General features: G+C 37.0%; 1 protein-coding gene across 3 annotated transcripts in view; it reads left to right on the top strand.

Annotated features, from left to right (window-relative positions):
* The window catches only part of LRRC28 (leucine rich repeat containing 28), a 200,994-nt gene that overhangs the window by 26,358 nt on the left and 157,755 nt on the right, over positions 1-16,881 (top strand). The gene's annotated exons all lie outside the window — the stretch shown is intronic.

The raw sequence follows: 16,881 nt of genomic DNA, 5'->3' as shown, positions 1-16,881 counted from the left end.
TTTCCATGCCATTCTCCCAAATCATCCCACCCTCTCCCTCTCCCTCTCCCTCAAAAGTCCAAAAGACTGTTCTATACATCTGTGTCTCTTTTGCTGTCTCGCATACAGGGTTATCATTACCGTCTTTCTAAATTCCAAATATATATGTTAGTATACCGTATTGGTGTTTTTCTTTCTGGCTTACTTCACTCTGTATAATAGGCTCCAGTTTCATCCACCTCATTAGAATTGATTCAAATGTGTTCTTTTTTATGGCTGAGTAATACTCCATTGTGTATATGTACCAGAGCTTTCTTATCCTTTCATCTGCTGATGGACGTCTAGGTTGCTTCCATGTCCTGGCTATTATAAACAGTGCTGCGATGAACATTGGGGTACACATGTCTCTTTCAATTCTGATTTCCTCAGTGTGTATGCCCAGCAGTGGGATTGCTGGGTCATAAGGCAGTTCTATTTCCAGTTTTTTAAAGAATCTCCACACTGTTCTCATAGTGGCTATAGTAGTTTGCATTGCAACGTATCCTCAGTGATGTTCTGCCCTGTTTGGTTTATCAAGTTTTTGTTTTCATTCTCTTTAAATATATTATATGTGCATTTATTCTGAAGCGTGGTTTTTCACCCCTAACTACTTTAGTATATATTTCTAAGAACAGGGACGTATTAACATTTTTTAGCTCTACTTTTCTGTCCTTAATAGATAACTTTATATTTTTCTCCATATAGGTTTTGAACATTTCTAATAGTTTTTTCCTAAATGTTAATTTTTTTCGCTGTGTAAATGATCTTTCTTATCTGTTATATCTCCTAACTGGGTAATTTTTGTTATAGGAGCACTATGGCTTTTTGCATATTAACTGTATGTCTTGCTCCTTCCTGAAATCTGCTATTGTTTGAGTTACTTTTATCATTGATTCTCCAGAATTTTCCAGGTATACTCTACTCTCATGTCTGAAAATACAGTGTTACTTCTCCTTTTCCAAATCTTTATTTTCTCTATTCTGATTGCATTGACCATTCCTTCCCCAGAGCAGTGTAAAATTGTATTTGAGGTAGTAGGTATCCTTGTCTTCTTTCAGACCTTAGTGGGAATACCTCCAGGTTTTCTCCACTAAGAAAGACGCTGGCCTTACAGTTAACACAATTCTTACGTGTTAAGTAAGTATCCATCTGTGTTAATAATCTATTGCTGCTCAACAGATTAAGCATCTGTTAATGTAGTTGCTTAAAATGTAGGGGTAGTTAAAAGAATAAACACTTATTCTCTTGTATTTTTTGAAGGTCCATAATCTGGGCTTGGCTTAGCTGGATCCCTTTGCTTCAGTGTCTCTCTCAAGGCTCTGATCAAGATTGTTGCCCAGGGCTGCTGACTTACCCAAAAGCTCAACTGAGGAAAGATCCTCTATCTGTGTTCACTCATATGGTTGTTGGCAGGATTCTACCAATTCCTTGCAGGTTGTTAGACTGAGGGCGTCAGTTCCTAGCTGGCTGTTGGTCAGAGAACTCCCTTAGTTCATCGCCACTTAGCCTCTATTATGTAGCTCACAACATGGCAGCTGACTTCGATCAGAGTGAGCAAGCAGAAGAGCACACGAGGCTACGTGAGAGAGGACCCCTTGCCCCTTTCTCGTCTAATCATGGGAGTGGCATCGCATCACTGTTGCTGTGACACTCCAGGGGAGGCCGGCATCCTCCTGCATGCCGAGGAGTGGGGACCACCGGGGACCATCCTAGGTGCTGCCTACCACACTATTAATTCCTGTTTTCTCAAGAATTTTTTTATTAGTGATGGGTGTGACATTTTTTCAAAAGCTTTTTCAGACTTTAAAGTCTACTGGAAAAATCCTTGAGGGCTTCAGGCAAAAAGGTGAACCAGTCATGAAGATGAAGAAGATTGCAACATAAGACTCCAAACTGAGTTATCTACACAATGGCAGTTGAATTCTGGATTGACAGTTTTTATTTTTTTGAGCTTCTTGAAAGTATTTGACTATCTTCATATCTCCGTAGATTCTCATAAGAAGTCAGTGGAATTTTTGTCATTCTCCATGTGTGTGTAATATATCATTTTTCTCTGACTTCTTTGAAGAATTTCTTTTGATCTTGGCTTTTAGCAATTTAACTGTGATGTGCCTTGGTATAATATTCTTTGTATTTATCTTGGAGTTTGCTGAGCTAATTGAAACAGTGAATTTATGTCTTTTAACAAATTTGGGACATTTTCAACCATTATTTCTTCAAATACTTTTTATGCACCTTTTCCTCTCTGTCTTTATTGGACTCAGTTACATATATCTTGTTAATATTGTCCTACATACCTCTGAGGGACTTCATGTTTCCTCCTTTTTCTCTGCACTTAGATTGAATCATTTATATTGATATGTCTCCAAGATCTTGAATTGGTAGAATTAATATAGTTAAAATAGCCATACCACACAGGCAATCTACAGATTTAATGTGATACCTATCAAATTACCCATGACATCTTTCACAGAACTAGAACAAATAATCCTAAAATTTATATGGAACTACAAAAGACTCAGGCTTACCAAAGCAATCTAAGGAAAATGGAACAAAGCTGGAGGTATAACCCTTTTAGACTTTAGATAGTAATTCAGAGCTACAGTAATCAAAACATTTCAGTTCTAGAATATTCTTTCTTTCATCCTTTCTTAGTTTCTGTTTCTCTGCTAAGATTTCCTTATCTTTTAATTAAGACATATTTTACATTAGATCACTATGCATAATTATAACAACTACTTTTAGAGAGTTGTCTGCTAATTCCCAACATCAGGGTTGTCTTGGGGTTGCTATACATTGTTTATTGTCATTGACATTTTCCTGAGTGTTCATATGTTAAGTAATTTTAGATTATATTCTGACAATTGAGGGTATGTGTTTTGGAGACTAAAATCTGTTCATTTCTTTGAAGAGTGTTGATGTTTTGTTTCAGTGGTTTCCCTGGTTGACTCAAAACAGTAAAGTGCCTTTTGGAAGGCAACTGAAATCTCAGTCCAGTTCTTTTATCTTTAGTTATAGTTTTTTCCAATACAAATGGTTTTGGAATAAGCCACTGATTCAGGCAAAGTTTATACATAGGATTTGGGGTTTCCCCTCCCTGTTTGTTTATTTGTTTTCTGGTATTCTCTGGTATTCTGTTTGTCAGGGACCATTGTTGCCCTGAACTCTGTCCTCATTTTGGCTAGCAAGCATGCAGTTTTCTTTTGGAATTTTAGCCACTTTTTGTGGTAACTGTTTGTCCCTTTCCTTAGACTAAATGCTATTAAGGAAAAAAAGACGAAGCTCAGACTTAGCCAGTGTCATTCTTCAGTTTTGCCTCTCTTCCGGAGCTGGCTTTTGTTCACTGTTGCAGTGCCTGAGGGTCAGTTTGTCTGTGTGTGCTCTTCAGTGTCTTAGTTGTCAGGCATCAGTCTAGTTGAAGTTCATCCTGCTGTACTGGATTGAAACTCACATTCTTTTACTTGAATCTGTTTTTGCCTTTATAACTCAAGTGGGTTTCTTGAAGTCAGCATTAGTTGGTTCTTTGATTTTGACCAGTCTAACAATCTGGCTCATTCCACTGGAATCTTTAGACTATTTATGTTTATTATGATTACTGATAGGATTGTGTTTAAGTTCACCATCTTAACAATTGTTTTTTCTATTTGTCCCGATTGTTCTCTATTATTTTTCCCCTCTTTAGTTTCCTTCTTTTAAATTATTTCAGTGTTATTTTAAGATTATGTTTTATTACCATTATTGATTTTTTAACTCTACTTCATTTCAATATTGAAAGGTTTATGTTTCTTTAACCTATTATAATCTACCTTCACATAACATACTACTTCACATTTAATATAAGAACCTTGGATCAATGCATTCAGTTCATCCCTCCTGTCCTTTGTGCTGTTGTCCTGTGTTTTACATGTGTGTGAGTGTTGTGAGAGAGAGAGATCTATGTATGTGTAAACCATATATATCAGTCAAGGTCCAGTTAGAAACTATACCACTAATTTAAGCAGGGAAAATTAAAGAATTGTTAACTAGTAAAATGTTATTAACTACTAAAGGAGGTTAAAAAGGACTCCATGGTACTCAGAATTAGTGAGTACAAAAATGTAGATCTGTACCTAGAGAATTGGACAGTGAAGGAACTAAAGACTTAGGAGAGTTCCAAACCCTAGGCTGAGGTTAGACCTCTTCGAAGAAGATAGGACTGCCACAAAGCGGATGGCATTCGCATGGTGAAGATCCTTGCCATCTAATTCAGGCCAGAGCAGATCTGTAACATCATCTAACTGTTGCAGGAGTCGTATTCGTAATCCAGAGCTGGCATATTAAAAGCAGCCTGACGGTGAGGGGGCAGCTGCTTGAGACCATGGCAGAGCTAGTACAGCAGTGGCCGCGCGGTGGGAAGACGGGTACATGAGGCCAGTTGAAGTTGCTTATAGAAGCGCATTGTTGGTGAGGAGCGTGGCCTGAGAATAACAGCCAGAGATGCTGCAAAACTGAATTCAGCTTGGGGCGTTCGTGGTTTGAGATGTGGCTTAAAGTGGTCCAGGAGGGCTGCTGGGGCTTGGCTCTGCGGAATAAAAAATGGAAAGAGGACTGGACCCAGAGAGGTGCCTTCCTGCTATTCTCACCTTTCAGAGTCACTCTTAACACCTTCTTTTGATAACAGTCCTAACATTAGATCAGTTAGCAAAGGAGAAATTTCTACAGGGTCCAGCTCCAATATGTCATAACCGGTAGATTTTTAGCTGAGAGATAAAATCGGTATCTGGTGAAATACACTGTTATATAAATTTTGCATTTAAATTCTTAAACTTAAAAATGAGAAAATATCTTTTTATATTAGTTTCTATATTCTATCAGATTTGGTTTGCTTGAAAAAAAGTCTTCATTTGTCCTTTTTTTAAAAAACAAATTGAACTTTTTGCTTTGAGATAATGGTGGTATCACACATAAGAAGTAATTCATAAACATCCTTGTGTACCCTGTTAGGTTCTACCAGTGTTCATGTTTTACATAACTATAGAATAAGATCACCACCAGGAAATTGGCAATACTACAATCTACTAATATTATTCCATTTTCCTAATTTTTTACCCTTTTATAATCGCATTCCCCATGTCCCCAAACCCTGGCAACTGCTACTCTGTTCTCCATCTCTATAACTTGGTCAGTTTAATTTTTTATGTTTTATAAATCATGCAGCATGCAGCCTTTCAGGGCTAGCTTTTTTTTCGTGCAGCATAATTCCCCTGAGACCTGTTTAAGTAGTTGCATGTAGCAGTAGTTCCTCTGTGTTGCTGAGTTATATTTCACAGTAGGGATGTAATAGAGTTTGTCCATTCACCTACTGAAGGACATATTAATTTCATTTTTAGCTATTATGCATAAAGCTCCTACAAACATTCATGTACATGTTTTTTGGCATATGAGTAAGTTTTCATTTCTCTGAGATAAATGCTTAAGAGTTTAATTGCTGAATCATATGAAAAATCTTTGTTTCATTTTTTAAATTGAAATATGATTTACATAAAAATTTAATCATACACTTTAAAAGTGTATGGTTCATTGGTTTTGGTATATACACAAGATGGAACAACCATTATCGCTGTCTAATCCAGAACACTTTCATCACCCTAAATGATGATTACTAATCATTCCCCTCTCCAAATTCCTTGTAACTCCCTAGTGGCCAATAATCTGCTTTCTGTTTCTATGGATATCCCTATTCTGGCCATTTTGTATGAGGGGAATCATGCAACATGTGACTGTTTACGTCTGGCTGCTTTAGCACAGCATGTGTCGTCTATGCTGTGGCATATTTCAGAATCCATTCTTTTTATGGCTGAATAATATTCCATCGCATGGATAGACAGCATTTTGTTGATCCATTTTTTAGTCAGTAGACATTTGACTTACCACATTTTGGCTATGGTGAATAATGCGTGTAAACATTTATGTAGAAGTTTGGTTATGAACATTTATTTTTAGTTCTCTGGAGTTTCTACCTAGGAGTGGAATGCAGTGGTAGGTAACTCTATGTTTAACGTTTGAGGAACTGCCAAACTCTTTTCCAAAGAGGCTGTACTATTTTGTAGTTCTACCAACAATACGTGAGGATTCTCCACATTGTCATCAACACTTGTTATTTTCTGTACTTTTGATTAAAGTCTCCCTAGGATGTGTAAATTGATTTCTTATAGTTTTCATTTGTATTTTTTCTAATGACTAATCATGTCTTTTCATGTGCTTATTGGTCATTTATGTATTTTCTTTGGGGAAATATTTGTTCAAACCTGTTGTCCATTTAAAAATGATAATAGTTGTCTTTTTGTTGTTCAGTTCTAAGAGTGTTTTATATGTTTGAGATACTAGACCCTTATCATATATATGATTTGCAAATATTTTCTCCTGTTCTGTGTGATTTATCTTTTACTTTTTTTGATAAACTGTTTGTGTTTTGTTATCATGTCTGAAAGATTTTCTAATCCAGTGTCATGAAGATTTACCTCCATTTTCTTATTTAAGTCATATAGTTTTAGCTTTTACATTTAAGTCTTGATACATTTTGAGTTAATTTTTGCATATTATGTGATGTAGAGATCTAAAGTTCTATTTTTATGTGGGATATCTAGTTATCTTACCACCATTTATTGAGACGGCTGTTCTTTTCCCAGGGCACATAGGCACATAGGCATATTTCTTGATTCTCAATTCTATTCTGTTGATCTATATGTCTTATCTTTTTGCCAGTACCACAGAGACTTGATTACTCTAGCTTTGTAATAGGTTTAAAAATTGAGAAGTATGGATCCTCCAACATTATTCTTGTTTTTCAAAATGATTTTAGCTATTCTAAATCCCTTGCATTTCCATGTGAATATTAAGATATGTTCTTAATTTATAAAAGAAAAAAAAAGCCAAGTGTTATTGTTGATAATGATTGCATTGACTCTTTAGATCAGTTTGTGGATTATTGCCCTCCTAACAGTATTATGTCTTCTAATCCATGAATGTGGGATATTTTTCTGTTTATTTAGGTCTTCAGTTTCTTTCAACAATTTAATAGTTTGAACATTGAACACTTTTTAGTGTAAAAATACTGAATTTCTTCTGTTAAATTTATTCTTTTTGATGTTTTTGTATATAGAATTATATTCTTAATTTCCCTTTAGAATTGTTTAGTGCCTAATATATGAAAATTCTTGTCTGGGAAATCCCATGAACAGAGGAGCTTGGCAGGCTTCAGTCCATGTGGATGCAGAGGTCAGACATGACTTAGCAACTAAAACAACAACAGTATAAAAATACAGTTGATTTTTATATATTGATATTATATCCTTCAACTTTGCCAGACTCATTTATTAGCTCTTTCTTGTTTTTGTTGAATTCCTTCCAGTTTTCTGTAAACAAGATCAAGTCATCTACCAATAAAGAGTTGTGTTTCTTCCTTTCTGGTCTATGTACCTTTTATTTCTTTTTCTTGCTTAGTTGCCCTGGCTAGAATATAGAATGTTGAATAGAAGTGATGAGACTGGGCATCTTTGTGTTGATCTTAGCGGGAAAGTTTTTAGTCTTTTGCCATTGAGTGTGTTAGCTTTAGATTTTTCATAGGTCCCCATATGTAACTGAGGAAATTCTCTTCTATACTTTATTCTCTGTTTTTAGTATAAAAGGTATTTGGTTTTATCAGATAATCTTTCCTTCTGTCATCTATTGTGATGATCATGTTTTTATTAACGTTCATGTGTTGAACCTGCTGTGCGTTACTGGGGATAATTTTCATTTGCTCACGGAGTATAATCCTTTTTATATGTTGTTGGATTTGGCTTGCTAGTATTTTGTTGAAGATTTTTGCATCTGTATTCATAAGAGATAATGGTCTGTAGTCTTCTTTTCTGGTTATGTCTTTGTCTGGATTTGGTATCACAATTGTTTTGGCCCTTATAGAAGGAGTTCCTCTACTCTCTGTTTTTTTTTTTTTCCCTTTCCTTTTTATTCTTTTTTTTTTTTTTAAGAATCCGGTCAGTTACTTTAGTGGTCACCTAATGATTAAGCAGAGATTTCTTTAACAACCTGAATCTGCTAAGTCTCCCAGTCTTTGCTGAGGTCTCTGTGTATGTATTGTGGCATACCTTCCCCTCTCAGTTAGGTAGACAGTTGACAGCTTTGCTTTAGACTTCACTTCTTACGTGTGCTGTGTGTGCTAAATCACGTTAGTGGTGTCTGACTCTTTGCAACCCTATGGGCTGTAGCCTGCCAGGCTCCTCTGTCCATGAGATTCTCCAGGCAAGAATATTGGAGTGGGTAGCCATTCCCTACTCCAGGGGATCTTCCCAACGTAGGGATCAAACCCAGGTCTTCAGCATTGCAGGCAGATTCTTTACCATCTGAGCCACCAGGGAAGCCCTTCTTCATTTCTTAAGAAGAGCTTCAATTTCAGCAGAGTTGAGAGCTTAGGGTTTCTCAGATCTTTTCCTGAGCATATGTGCAACTCTGGGCGTGCATGTGACCTTGTATATTTCTAGAAATACGCCAGTTTTTCAAAGTTCCTCTGTAAATCTCCTTCCCCAATTTTTTTGTTTAAGTTTTTTGGTTGTCTGTTGTTTGCTCCAGCTGTGGTCTACTGTCTTAGGCAGCAGTGAAGTTAAAACAGTGGCCTGTAATTTGTCACAACTGGGGAAAGTGTTTTTGTACTGGGCAAGCTTGTAGTCAGATCAAGTTAAAAACACACTTGCAAGTGGGATCTTTCAGGGAACCATGAGACAGTCAAATGACGGTTCTCTGGGAGTGAACTGCAGCTTGGGTCTGTCCCTCCCGGTGCTGGCCAGGCCACTGCAGGTAAAGGGGAAAGTGACCGCAGTGTTTCCAGGCCCTGCAGTGGTGGAGAGCTGGGGGTAGGACCAGGGCAAGGGAAAATGCCCCATGGTCACAACCTCGTCTTCTGCCTGCTGCTTTCCTTAAACAAACCCTCCCTTTGTTACTGCAAGTCTTTGAGTTTAATTTCCAAAGTTTTGTACATGTATCTTATGAATAATTTTTGGCAGTATTCTTGTTTATTTTATGAAAAGAGAATTTTTGGAGATCCTTACTCTGCCACTTTTCATCTGAATTTGTAATTTCATTAAAAACTTCCAAATAATTTTCCAGGTTGGCTGTACCATTTTACATTCTCCCCTAGTAGTGTGTGATTGTTCCAGTTTCTCCTCATCTTACCAGTGTTATTTTTATGTCATTATTTAACTTTTTTTTTCATTTTGATAGATGTGTGGTTTTATCTAATTGTGATTTTAATTTGTATTTCTCTACCCTAATAACATTTGACATCTTTTAAAATACTTGTCATCTTTATCTTTTCTTCAGTGAAATGTCTGTTCTTGGCTATTGCACATTTTCTATTTGGGTCCTTTTTTCAGTTGTAAGAATTTTAAGAATTCTTTATATATTCTGGAAACCAGTCCTTGGTTGTATATGCTGTTTACAAATATTTTCTCCCATTGTATACTTTCTATTTTCATGTTCTTTGCAGAGCAAAAGTTTTACCTTTTGATGAGGTCCACATGAACAATTTTTGCTTTTATATATCATGTTTTTAGTATCAAGTATAAGAATGTTTTCTAATCCTAGGCCCTAAAGACTTTCTTCTGCTTTTTTTCCTCTAAAAGTTGTATAGTTTTTTACTTTACATTCGTCTTCGTAATTCTGAAATATGCGTGTGTATATATTATAGCCTTCTGGAATTAGAGTTCTTCAGTTCAGTTCAGTCACTCAGTCGTGTCCGACTCTTTGCAATCTCGTGGACTGTAGCACGCCAGGCTTCCTTGTCCATCACCAACTCCTAGAGCTTGCTCAAACTCATGTCCATCAAGTTGGTGATGCCATCCCACCATCTCATCCTCTGTCATCCCCATATCCTCCTGTCTTCAGTCTTTCCCAGCATCGGGTCTTTCCCAAGGAGTCAGTCCTTCGCATCGGGTGGCCAAAGTATTGGAGTTTCAGCTTCAGTGTCAGTCCTTCCAATGAATATTCAGGACTGATCTCCTTTAGGATGGACTGGTTTTATCTCCTTGCAATCCAAGGAACTCTCAAGATTCTTCTCCAACGCCACAGTTCAAAAGCATCAATTCTTTGGTGCTCAGCTTTCTTTATAGTCCAACTCTTAAATCCATACATGACTACTGGAAAAACCAAAGCTTTGACTAGAGAGACCTTTGTCAGCAAAGTAATGTCTCTGCTTTTTAAGTTGTATAGTGTTTTACTCTGCTAAAAGTTGTTTAGTTTCTTACTTTACATTCTGCTTCATAATTCTGAAATATATATATATATACACACATATACACACATATATATATAGTCTTCTGGAATTAGAGTTCTTGGTTGTCGGTTACTTCTTTCCTTTCAGCATTTTCTTGGTGTTCTTTGTCTTCTGGCTTGCATACTTTGTGAAGAGACGTTCCTATATTTCTTCCACAGTATGTAGAGTTCTTTTCTCCTTGGGCTACTTTGAAGAATTTCTGTTTCTTATATTGGTTTTCAGGAATTTGTTATGATTCGCTTGACGTATGATTGTCCTTGACATTCACTGAGCATCTTGGGTTTTTGTCTTCGTTGTTGTCATCGTTTAGTTGCTGAGCTGTGTCTGATGCTTCGTGACCCCACAGACTAAAGCACACCAGGCTTCTCTGTCTTCCATTATCCCTCAGAGTTTGCTCAGATTCATGTCCATTGAGTCGATGATGCCATCTAACCGTCTTATCCTCTGCTGCTCCTGTTTCCTTTTGCCTTCAATCTTTCTCAGAATCTTTTCCAATGAGTCAGCTCTTCACATAAAGTGACCAAAATATTGGAGTTTAAACTTCAGGATCAGTCCTTCCAATGAATACCCAGGGTTGATTTCCATTAGGATTGACTGGCAGTCCAAGGGACTCCCAAGAGTCTTGTACAGCACCACGATTCGAAAGCATCAGTTCTTTGGCACTCAGCCTTCTTTATTGTCCAACTCTCATCCATACATGACTACTGGGAAAACCATACGTTTGACCATATGGACCTTTGTCAGCAAATTGATGTCTGCTTTTTAATACACTGTCTAAATTTGTCAGAGGTTCCCTTCTGAGGAGCAAGATTCTTTTAATATCCTGGCTGCAGTTACCATCTGCAGTGATTTTGGAGCCCAAGAAAAGAAGATCTGTCACTGCTTCTACTTTTTCCCCTTCTGTTTGCCATGAAATAATAGGGCTGCATGCCCATCTTAGTTTCTTAATATTGAGTTTCAAGCCAGCTTTTTCGCTCTCCCTTAGCATACCTATCAAGAGGCTCTTTAGTTCCTCTTCACTTTCTGCCACTAGAATAGTATCATCTGTATATCTGAGGTTGTTGCTGTTTCTCCTGGCAGTCGTGATTCCAGCTTGTGATTCATACAGCCTGGCATTTTGCATGGTGTACTCTGTGTGTCTGTGCGTGCTCAGTCGGTCAGTCATGTCCGACTCTTTGTGACCCCATGGACTGTAGCCCGCCAGGCTCCTCTGTCCGTGGAATTTTCCAGGCAAGAAAACTGGAGTGGAATGCCATTTCCTTCTCTAGGAGATCTTCCCAATCTAGGGATCAAACCCACATCTCTGGCTTTTCCTGCATTAGCAGGAGGAGTCTTTACCACTGCGCCACCTGGGAAACCCCAGGATATACTCTGCATATAAGTTAAATATGCAAGGTGACAAGATACAGCTTGTCTTACTCTTTTCCCAAATTTGAACCAGTCAGTTGTTCCATTTAGAACATGACCTGTCTGTCTTACGTGGCCCTGCATGGCATGGCTTATAGCTCCATTGAATCATGCAAGCCTCTTCACCATGACAAGGCTGTGATCCCTGAAAGGTTGTGTCTTTATAGCTTGCATCAAATTTGAAATTTTTAAACATTATTTCTTTAGATATTTATTTCTATGCCCTTATCTCTGGTCCCTACTTTTGGGACTCTTACCTGTTGTTAGTTTGATATTGTCCCATAATTACTGACACACAGTTACAGTTGTTTTCAGTCTTTATTTTTTTTAATATGCTTCATTTAGGACAAATTATGTTTCTCTATTTTCAGAGTTAGTAATATTTTCTGCTTCAATATCTAATTTGCTGTTAATCCCACCTGGTGGAATTTTTATTTTTTATATTTGATCTCTAGAAGTGCTATTTGGGTCTTCTTTATATGTTAACATTTGTCTTACAATGTTAATGTTTTTCTTTGAATACCTGAATATAATTATTATTTATGTTTTAAAGTTTTTATTTGCTAATTGCTTTATCTGTGTCATACCAGATAAAGTCTATTTGTGGTAACTATTTTTTATCCTGGTTATTGGTCATATTTTCCTGATTCTTAGCACTTTTTCATTAGATGCTGGACCTTATAAATGTTAATTACTGAGTGTTACACTTTGTTGTCTTCCTTTTTGTGGTGCTTTCTCCTGGCTTTAAAATTATTTGCAATTTAGTTTGATCCTTTCATGGTCTGTCTTTATGCTTTGTTAGGACAGATCTAGAGTAACCTCTACTGTAGGGATAGTTTAGCCCTATTACCCACAGAAGGCCTTTTGAGGATCTCATTTAAATGCACAAAATGATCAACAAGGATTTGGTACACTTGCTGCTCAGAACTTGAGTGCTTTCTAGCCCTGTATGAGTTCTGTGGACTGTTCAGCTGTTAGGTTTTCAGTTACTTTTTTGCCTGGAATGCATTTTAGAATTCAACTAAGAGTCAAAGGCTGCCTTGAAGTTTTGTTTTTTTGTTTTCTTTTATCAGTAGTACCTTCTCCAGAACTGTACTCCACAACTTCCAGCTGCCTCGGGATCCCTGAACTCTGCTATGTATCTTCGTAACTCCATGAGACTTGCATTCTTTGTTTGGTATCCACAGTCCACAATTTGCCTCTAGGCAAATTTGCCACAATTTGTTGTGAGCAACGAGTGAGTTGTTCACCTCACTTGTTTTTTCTCTCTCTAGCTGCCTCTTGTCAGTATCTGAAAATAATTGTTTCATATAATACATTCAGTTTTCTTATTGCTTATAGCAATTGGGTAAATCTGGTCCCTATTATTTAATCATGACTGGAAATAAATGACTTGTTCCTTTAATTAAAAAAATTTTAATTTGGAACAGTTTTGTATTTACAGAAAAGTTGTAAAGATACTAAGTACAGAGTTCTGGTATCTAGTTTCTCCTGTTGTCAACATCTTAATACAATTTTTGTGGAACTGTTGTCAAAATTAAGAAACTGACATTGGCATATTACTATTAAGTAAATATCTACAATTTTATTTAAAAAAAAAAACAGCCAACCATTTTCCAAGGTGGCTATATTGTCATGCATTCTCACAAAAATGAATGCATCATTTTGAGTAGAAGAAATAGCTTGATGAAAACCACTTAGGTGGAGACACCACCATTTTAACTAATTTGAAATAACAAAAGTAAAGAGAAGGGGCTTAAAATTGCCAAGCCTTGGATTACAGATGACTCATGATAACAATAATAACTATAACAATAACAGTGGGGTTCACTGAATTTTCTTCTAAGGGCTTTACATTTATTGATTCATTTAATCCTTACAATATCCCAATGTTCTTGATGCTATTATCCTCTAGTTCCATAGATTAAGAAAGTGAAAAGGTCACAGATTTTCCCCTGCTCACATGGCTAATAAGGTACACGCTGTCTGGCTCCAGGACCTACTCTCTGATCCATTCTGCCAAGGATGATTGTTTATCAGTTGCACATCGGAAAAACCTGAGATGGCCTTGGGCATCTATATTTTGAAGACCGCTGGTGATTCCTATGTGTAGTCAGGATTGAGAACATTCTAAACTACTGTTTCTTCGTTATAATGTAGATAAATTTAATGTTTAAAATATGCTTATTTATTTTAATGATAATAGTGAATAATTTAGTTCTTGTTTTGACTGAGACGTTTTAAAGTCCTTTTACATAGGTAGAATGTTCAAACTCTTGGACAATTGCATTCATCTCATGTGCTAGCAAAGTAATGCTCAAAATTCTCCAAGCCAGGCTTCAACAGTATGTGAACCATGAAATTCCAGATGTTCAAGCTGAATTTACAAAAGGCAGAGGAACCAGAGATAAAATTGCCAACATCCATTGGATCATTGAAAAAGCAAGAGAGTTCCAGAAAAACATCTACTTTATTGACTATGCCAAAGCCTTTGACTGTGTGGATCACAACAAACTGTGGAAAATTCTTAGAGATGGAAATACCAGACCACCTGACCTGCCTCCTGAGAAATCTGTATGCAAGTCAGGAAGCAACAGTTGAAACTGTACATGGAACAACAGACTGGTTGCAAATTGGGAAAGGAGTACATCAAGGCTATTATATTGTCACCTTGCTTATTTAACTTATATGCAGAGTCAGTTCAGTTCAGTTCAGTTGCTCAGTCCTGTCTGACTCTTTGCGACCCCACGAACCGCAGCACGCCAGGGCTCCCTGTCCATCATCAACTCCTGGAGTCCACCCAAACCCATGTCCATCGAGTTGGTGATGCCATCCAACCATCTCATCCTCTGTCGTCCCCTTCTCCTCCTGCCCTCAATCTTTCCCAGCATCAGGGTCTTTTCCAGTGAGTCAGCTCTTCGCATCAGGTGGCCAAAGTATTGGAGTTTCAGCTTCAACATCAGTCCTTCCAGCGACACCCAGGACTGATCTCCTTTAGGATGGACTGGTTGGATCTCCTTGCAGTCCAAGGGACTCTCAAGAGTCTTCTCCAATACCACAGTTGAATAGCATCAATCCTTCTGCGCTATGCAGAGTACATCATGTGAAACGCTGGGCTGGATGGAGCACAAGCTGGTGTCAAGATTGCCAGGAGAAATACCAATAACCTCAGATACGCAGATGACACCATCCTCATGGCAGAAAGCAAAGAAGGACTAAAGAGCCTCTTGATGAAAGTGAAAGAGAAGAGTGAAAAAGCTGGCTTAAAACTCAACATTCAGAAAACGAAGATCACGGCATCCTGTCCCATCACTTCATGGCAAATAGATTGGGAAACAGTGGAAACAGTAAGAGACTGTATTTTTGGGGCTCCAAAATCATTGCGGATTATGACTGCAGCCATGAAATTAAAAGACGCTTACTCCTTGGAAGAAAAGTTATAACCAGCCTAGACAGCATATTAAAAAGCAGAGACATTACTTTACTAACAAAGGTCCATATAGTCAAAGCTGTGGTTTTTCCAGTAGTCATGTATGGATGTGAGAGCTGGACTATAAAGAAAGCTGAGTGCCAAAGAATTGATGCCTTTGAACTGTGGTGTTGGAGAAGACTCTTGAGAGTCCCTTTGACTGCAAGGAGATCCAATCAGTCCATCCTAAAGGAGATCAGTCCTGGGTGTTCATCAGAAGGACTGATGTTGAAGCTGAAACTCCAATACTTTGGCCACCTGATGCGAAGCACTGACTCATTTGAAAAGACCCTGATGCTGGGAAAGATTGAGGGCAGGAGAAGGCCACGATAGAGGATGAGATGGTTGGATGGCATCACTGACTCAATGGATATAAGTTTGGGTGAACTCTGGGAGTTGGTGATGGACAGGGAAACCTGGCGTGCTGTAATCCGTGGGGTTGCAAAGAGTCAGACACGACTGAGTGACTGAACTGAACTGAACAGATATAGGTAGGACTAGAACTGAAGCAAATATTTTGCAGATTACAGAAAAATCAGTTATCTCTCTGTTTGGTGTCTAGGCACTCTGCCTTTTTGTGTAACACATGCAAATGTGTGTGTGTGTGTGTATACTTATATGTTGTTTTCTGGCATAAAGAATTTTTAGAGTAATCTGACTAAGTAGTTAGATATTGCTTCCTAAGAGTAATGTTTAAAGAATACTTACCTTAAAATATGGATACATTTTAAAAAATAAAAAGCAAGGAATAAAATGAATCATAGAATGGTTTAAAATCGGTTAAATGGTGTTAGGCCCAGAAGGTTAATACCCACACAAAATTGATTTAATCCAGCATATAGAAATCTTAAATTTATCAATTTTGTATCTTACTTATTTTTTAATAGACTTTTTAACATTTGATATTAGGCTATAAAATATAGAAGACTAAATTCTGTTTAAAATATGTGAAGATTGATTATGAAGTATAATAAGATAGTAGTTTTGAAAATAGTTTATCAAAATCTAGTTCTCTGGTCTCAAAATCAGTGATACAGTTTATTTTAAAAATTATTACTGTGTAATTTTCATTGGTCACTATTGTTTGGCTCTGAATAGTTGGCTGCTGACAACTGCGTGATGTCTCCACCAGAGAGTGCTAGAGATACTTCAGTGGGGAATGTTATTTACTTAGGCTTGCCTGGACTTGTCAGTGGGTTAGACCTTTTTTATTTTTAGGAAAGAATTTGATTTCTTGTTTACAAAATTCCGCTTGCTGTGAATAAATTCTATATCTTGACAGTTGAGTATTTCTACAGATATTGTAAATGATAAGTATTTAATCACTTCATTCTTGGTTCACCTAGCTGTCTTGAAATATCTTTGATTTGATTATTTTGTGACGTTATCCTTTAAAAATTAAAAGTTGTGTTTCCCTATACACAGTAGTTGTTGACTTTTCTTAACATTATTAGGTGTTTTGCTGAAAACCTTCATTACTTAAAATGAGCTAGAGAAACTAGTAATGTGTTTTATGAGCTTAAGAAATAATTGTTTATTGTGTATGCTTTTTAAAACAGAAACTGAATTAGCAAATAGTTTTAATATTTGCAATTCTAGCATACAGTATTATTCTCAAAGTATTATTAATTATTTTGTGCTATGCATTTAGAATAGTGTATGAAAGAAAGTCTGGTCCTTT

The sequence above is a fragment of the Capricornis sumatraensis genome, chromosome 19, assembly GCF_032405125.1.
Source record: "Capricornis sumatraensis isolate serow.1 chromosome 19, serow.2, whole genome shotgun sequence".
NCBI classification, from domain to species: domain Eukaryota; kingdom Metazoa; phylum Chordata; class Mammalia; order Artiodactyla; family Bovidae; genus Capricornis; species Capricornis sumatraensis.
The sequence above is the reverse complement of the archived record's forward strand: the minus strand, read 5'-3'. Positions and strand labels throughout refer to the sequence as shown.